The 6381-nt window shown below is 39.1% G+C and overlaps 1 long non-coding RNA gene across 1 annotated transcript; it reads right to left on the bottom strand.

Moving 5' to 3' along the window:
- On the bottom strand, positions 1-5846 carry LOC129349645 (uncharacterized). The gene is made up of 3 exons (XR_008602721.1): positions 5382-5846; positions 4597-4755; positions 1-3658 (listed from the first exon to the last, which is right to left on the bottom strand). It is a non-coding gene; the product is annotated as an uncharacterized LOC129349645 (long non-coding RNA).
- Positions 5847-6381: the final 535 nt, after the last annotated feature.

The following is a 6381-nucleotide window of genomic DNA, read 5'->3' as shown; positions in this document are numbered from 1 at the left end:
GAAAAGAGCAAAACTAAACATTTAAGAAGAATCAAACTAAAGACAAAACATTTGAAAAGACACCAGTTAAACTTTAGAAGATCAAATTAAACAGAAGAGACAATAAAAGGATGAAAAAGAGCAAAAACAGATCAAGGCCTTAAAGTGTTTTCTAGTCTGAAATGAAAACATCAAGTTGTTTCTTCAAACATTTCCTCTTTCTATGTTCTTGGTTTGATTGTGGACAGATTTACTAAGAACTCATTTAAGAAAACTGCTTTCCAGATAAAGTCTACTAGTAGTTGAAGGCATTGATCAAACTAATGTTACCTTCTGATCTCCACAAACTTTACTGTTCAGTGAAGAGAATCAAAGTTTAAGGATTTCTAAAAAACCCACAGGTGAAGGTCTGAGAAGAACTCAGATGGATGGTCTAAATGTGAAATCAAGACTCATGGTCACAAGTTTTAAGGCTTCTGTTAACCAGAAAGTTCAAACTAACAGAGAAGTACTGAGAAACTTTTAAAATTTCAGTCCTCAGACTGTCTGAAGGTTCAAACTAACAGAGAACTACTCAGGAACTTAGAGGATTTCAGTCCTTGGACTGTCTGAAGGTTCAAACTAACAGAGAATTACTGTGGGACTTAGAAAATTTCAGCCCTCAGACTGTGTGAAAGCTCAGGTCCTGAGGACTCGGGAGGTCTGGAGGCTTTGGAAAGTCTTGGAACTGAGGGTTCAACCCTCCAGCACAAAGGCTGAAGTCCCACCTCCTGAGAAAAACGGTCGACTCGAGACCCGAGTTAAAAAAAAAAAACGAAAACGACAAAAAATAGATGATAAATGCGCAAAAACCAGAAGAATTAGTATCTGAGCGAGTAGCTCAGGGGGATAAGAAGAAGGACTACCAAGCGGAGGGTCGCAGGTTCGAGACCCGCCAGTGGCAGTTTTCTTTCTTTGTCTTTCTCAGGATTTTGAGAAAATTTAAGAAGTGTCTGGTCTTGAACCAGCGACCTGCAGCTCCATAGGCAAATCCTTAACTCACTGAGCTACAGATCAGATGAAAAGAAATAAATTCGTCGTCCCTTTGGCATCGTAGTTCCTGAAGTGACCACATGGGCGGAGCCAAGGCGGAGTCTGGGTGGAGTCAGGGCGGAGAGTAGGCGGGGAGGTGGGTGGCGGCCTCCCCCCTCTACTCCCCCACCTCCCCCCACCGCCCACCACACCTTCCCCCGCCCGACGAGTTTTTCGAGTCTCCACGAGTTCCTCGAGTCTCGACAGGTTTCCCCGAGTTTCTGGAGTTTCCACCAGGTCGGAGGCAGAACAAGTTGTCATAAAGAGGTGTTGAAGTCGGCCAGGATGGACTGACTTTTTACAGCGACTAGAAGGAAGACGACTAGAAGAGCAGGTCTTTAACCACCATCCAGAAAATCCATGGAGTCGCTCCAGAGAAATGAAAGAAGGTCAACTTTTATCAACCTCCATCCAGATGTTCAACTTGATATCTTTGACATTTTTAGCACCGCAAACCTTTAGTATCACACTTTATTATCATTTATTAGGACTTTAATGGAATCCACCAGCAGATTTAGTTTTTGTTGACAAACTTTATTCTTGTCGTCGTGGACCTGCAGTATTTAAAACTGTTCCTTCTATTTGACCTCATGTTTATTAGTTTTAGTGGAGAAAGTTATTTTAATTGTCAATTAATCTCTTAAAAAACAAATAATAAATTGGGTTAGTCAAGAGCTTTAAATTTCTTACTTTGTCATATTTTAAGTATGACAAAAAAATTTAAAAACAAAGCGTCTTGAGACAATTTGACCTGTAACTGGCATTATATAAATAAAATAGAATTTAAATTGTATGTATCTTGTAATGTTGGAGTAATTCAGCCATATATGTTGGAAAACACATTTTCTTTGTCCATTAATCTGTTGATTGTTTTCTCCAGTAATTCATTTCTTGTTTTGGTATATAAAATGTCAAACCCAAATATATTCAGTTTACTGTCATAAAAACCAAAAAGATTTACATTCAGGATGCAGGAATCAGGCAGTTTTTCACTTTTTATCTTAGTTTAGTCAGAAAGATAGTTGATAATGTGTGAATTGTTGCAGCTTGTGAGCCATAGAAGGTTTTAATCTTTGGGGCCGAGTGTCAGAAAACATTTAGAAACCAACATCAACAAAACACTCAACAAAGATTTGAACATCATTAAAGGGAAATTCAACTTCTGCATGACAATGTCTAATTAAAGGACATTTATTTCCAACGTAAATGTGTGATATTCATCCTCTGGAGCTTTCTCTTCACATCGTCTTCCACCTGGACTGGTTTGGTTGGGAGAATGTGCAACAAACATTTGAAAAACTGCACTTTAACATCAATGAATGACACTGAAGTTGAATCTCTACATAAATGAGACTGAGTCTGGATGTGCTGCTCTGTCATTAACTCCTAAGTTTAGGGAAAGTTCAAACAAAAGAGTTCAGATAAGATTTGAGAATGAACTTATTTTGAACAAACATCTCAAACTTTCTGAGCTTCAGCACCTCTAGCAAGATATTTTAACAATAAGCAACTCAAGAGATCCAGAAGTTGGAGAGAGTTAGCTTTAGCTGAGCCAAAGAACATGCGGGACGCTAACCTAGCAAACATTTCAGACTTTTCTCTGTGAATTCAGAGAAATAATTTCCTATTTAATGACAGAGCTACACATCTGAACTCAGTCTCATTAAAACAGACTCTAATTAAGTGTCATCCATCCATATTAAAGAGCAGTTACCCAAAATGTTTGTTGCATGAGCTCCAACAAAACCTGTCCAGGTAGAAGGCCACTTTGACAAACAGGAAGTGTTAGATTCCAAGCAGATTTATAGAAGGGGGAATCGGACTGTACTAAGTTTGGTCGAGTATAGAGGGGTGTTTTGTGGGTTTTTAAGGCTGATAATGATTATTAGTGACACATTTGGAGTAGATATTCATTTGCAGTAAATGAAAGTATTTAAAATCTTGGCGTGAAACTTAGAAGAACACAAACTCTAACAGAAAACTTTGTTGATACGTTTTTGTTTTGTTTACAGATGTTAAGTTAAAGGAGTTTTATTTGTGACGTATAACCAATCAAATCACTCCAGAAGACAGAGTGACCACAGGTAGATAAAGGTTCAGAGCCAAAGTAGCACCATTTTTAAATGTATTTATTACCGTAAATCAGTAAAAAATAAAATACTGATCATCAGTAAATCAGTCAGCCCACAATTACTATAATTCTACAATGTAAGTCTCGTTTCTTTGACTTGTTATTTGTACAATATACGATGTATATGATGGCGTTTTTTCATACCAAAGGCTATACTATGATGTTTTCTAAGAGACATACGATGCTACTCTGGTTGTTCTGGCCCTGCACTCCTCCTCTGTTGTTTTCTGGATTGTACTCAGCTGCATGCCTTCGTCCATCCGGCCTCCATTGACTCGTCCCGCCTGCCGTCTCTGGAGCTGAAGCTGGATTGGAACAGACCAAAGTACAGTCCAATCACGATGCCAGCTGCCTCTCAAAAGGCTCCTTCATCTGGCAGGTGGCAGCACTTCTTCTGAGGGGAAGCTGAGCTGGTCCAGCAGAACTTTGGAGATGTGTTCCAGTGGTTGGTGGATGTGTGGGGAGATAGAGAGGGACCTTTGAATTGTTCAGAAAGGAAAACAGGAAACCCATTGGTAGTTTTAGTTTACGGTGCTACTGCGGTGTGTTTTTGGGTTTTAAGAGGTGGACAGGAAGAGTTTTTTTTCGTATTGATTATCTTTTACTTTGTTCCTGGTTGGAATGCCCATCAATGTCAACGTGAAGTTCACTTTTAGTTCTGTTGATTTATTTTTATTTTACTAACACCCATTTGCTTTTAACCCCCTCACATGTTGTGTTGTTGTGAACTTCCTCTTTCAAATAAATTCTCATCTAACCCTCTGGAAACCAGCGTTTGGACTGTTTTTGTGTTGCTCCTCACCTACTGACAGCTGTGGACTAAAGGCTATACTGTGATGTTTTTAGAGCGACATGCTATACTATGATGTTTGTTGGGCGACACGCTATACTATAGGCTTTTTTAATTGACATATTACTGAGGTTTTTTTGTTTTAGTTTTTTTTGTTTTTTTTAGCAACATATAAGAATTCGAACAGTTTTAAAAGTTACTATACTTTTACTTGTGCAATGAAATTATTATTCTATGGCATTTTTTAGATGACATATTATACTCTGATGTTTTCTTGAATTACAAACTATTTTGACAATATACTGCACTATGACACTTTTTTGAACCACATATCATACATGACAATTTTAGGCAACATCCTATCATTTTGCGCTTTTTGAACCACATAATAATCTATGTTTTGTTTTTTTTTCTTGCCAACATGCTATACTATGAACTACAGGCCATACTATGTTATTCTCGAGTAAAGTATACTATACTTTGACATTTTCTGAACTACATTCTATACTATGGCGTTATACACAGAGTGCTTTGGTTACATGTTTATTTATAATCTAGATTTTTTTCTGTTTTGTTTTGTGACGGGATTACCACAGACCTGACTGTGAACACCGTTGACACCCACCTGAGGGAGACGCTGTCTAAGATCTCAAGGCTGCTTGGTCGTGGTCTTTCTGGCACGTACTCTTCCAAGATGAGCCGGGAAGTTTAACACTGATGGAATGACACCAGGTCTAAGCCGACAAACTTCCAATTCCTCCTCAACCCATAGTCTCTGGGAAACCTACATGGAGTAAGAAAAGTAGACAGAGAAGTAATTAAGTCTGTACACAACATATTAAAAAAGAAATCATGCTAATAAATTAAGTACAAAGAACCGAATTCGCCAATATACTGGAGACCAGAGCTATTTAATTTGATAAGTATAACCTTGTTTAGTAACATTTCAATTATTTGAGAGCAGTCCTAAAGAACTGCCTGTAATCCCAATCATAAAATGGGTTTGGAGGAAGAACATAGATGGTAATCTGGATATACATGAGTTAGGCTTTATAAGTACTATTGGTAGTATTGGTGGTAGTAATAGCAATGTGACTACTACTAGTAGTAGTGGTAGTACACACTACTCCTGCTGATACTGGGACTGCTACTACAACTTGTAATACTATTACAAATGCTGATACTACTTCTACGACTCTAACAGCTTTTTATACTACTACTGCTTGTACTTTTAGTATTACTACTACTGCTTGTACAACTATACTACAGCTACTATTAATCGTCTGGTATTTGGTTGTCAAGCTGCTAGCTCGCCTTAGCGTTTTGCTAGTGGCTAACTAGTTAGCTCTCATAGACTGGAAGCTCTCAACAAGATTTCATAATGAAAAAAGAGCCAAAAACTATGCTTACCTATGAAAAGTCATTCCAAGTTTCCTTGTCTCAATCGTACGACGTAGTGTGTAACTGTATGCAGCACAGTGAGCCGGCATACTTGTTGTTTCCGTTTTCACGCCGTCTGCATCAACGGAATGCACTGAAACTTTGCCCCCACTAGCTTAGCCTCGCTGTAGCACGCAGCTCAAAGGGGCGTGTCCTATCTACTCATTCATATCTATGAGAACAGCGGTGGCTGCACATAAGGACGCCTGACGTTGATTAGCTGCGTAAATACCATTATATACAGTCTATGGTAAATACGTATGTGAATCGCGTCATTGGCTGCAGCAGCCAGTCACCGGTCACTCACTGACTCACATTGAAAAATTTAGGTTGGATTTTTTTTTTGTGCGCAGCGCAGATTTTCTGTGCGCGGAGACCGTGTCAGCAGTGCGCAATTGTGCACGCGCGCAGCTTAGAGGGAACAGTGACTGGTACAGGTGGACGTGTAAAGCGTAGATCTGAAAGGCATACTGATTTTGTTATATTGAGTTCCTATTTTAAGGCCTGTATTTTCAAGAGGCAATTCAGGATCATTTGACATTTAAGTGATGTTGCACAAGGGACATACTCAGTAGTAAAGTGAATTTTTTTTCACATCACTGCCCCTTTGTATCTCAGAATCTTGCAAACCTGCATAAAGTCCATTGGTGTGTGTGTTGCTTTTGCTTTAGCAAAATTAGAATTGATTGGTTTCATTTAAATAGCATCTGTCCACATTTTAAAGGATTTTGCGGCATAGTTTCTGTGCCCTTGCAAAATCTATTAGAACAACCAACTTTTCTGAGAGCCTGTTGTGCTCTTGGTGCATGGTGAGTTTTCCCCCCAGTTGCCTGCTGCGTGCGACAAACATGCTGTAACACACAACCACCACAGAGAATTCCTCCATGCAACCACGCCTGTTAACAAACTCGGGCGTCCGCTGCCACGCGGCCCCTTTGAAGAATTTCATAACCGGTAAATGGGAACGTTA

The sequence above is a fragment of the Amphiprion ocellaris genome, chromosome 9 (genome assembly GCF_022539595.1).
Source record: "Amphiprion ocellaris isolate individual 3 ecotype Okinawa chromosome 9, ASM2253959v1, whole genome shotgun sequence".
NCBI classification, from domain to species: Eukaryota; Metazoa; Chordata; class Actinopteri; family Pomacentridae; genus Amphiprion; species Amphiprion ocellaris.
The sequence above is the reverse complement of the archived record's forward strand: the minus strand, read 5'-3'. Positions and strand labels throughout refer to the sequence as shown.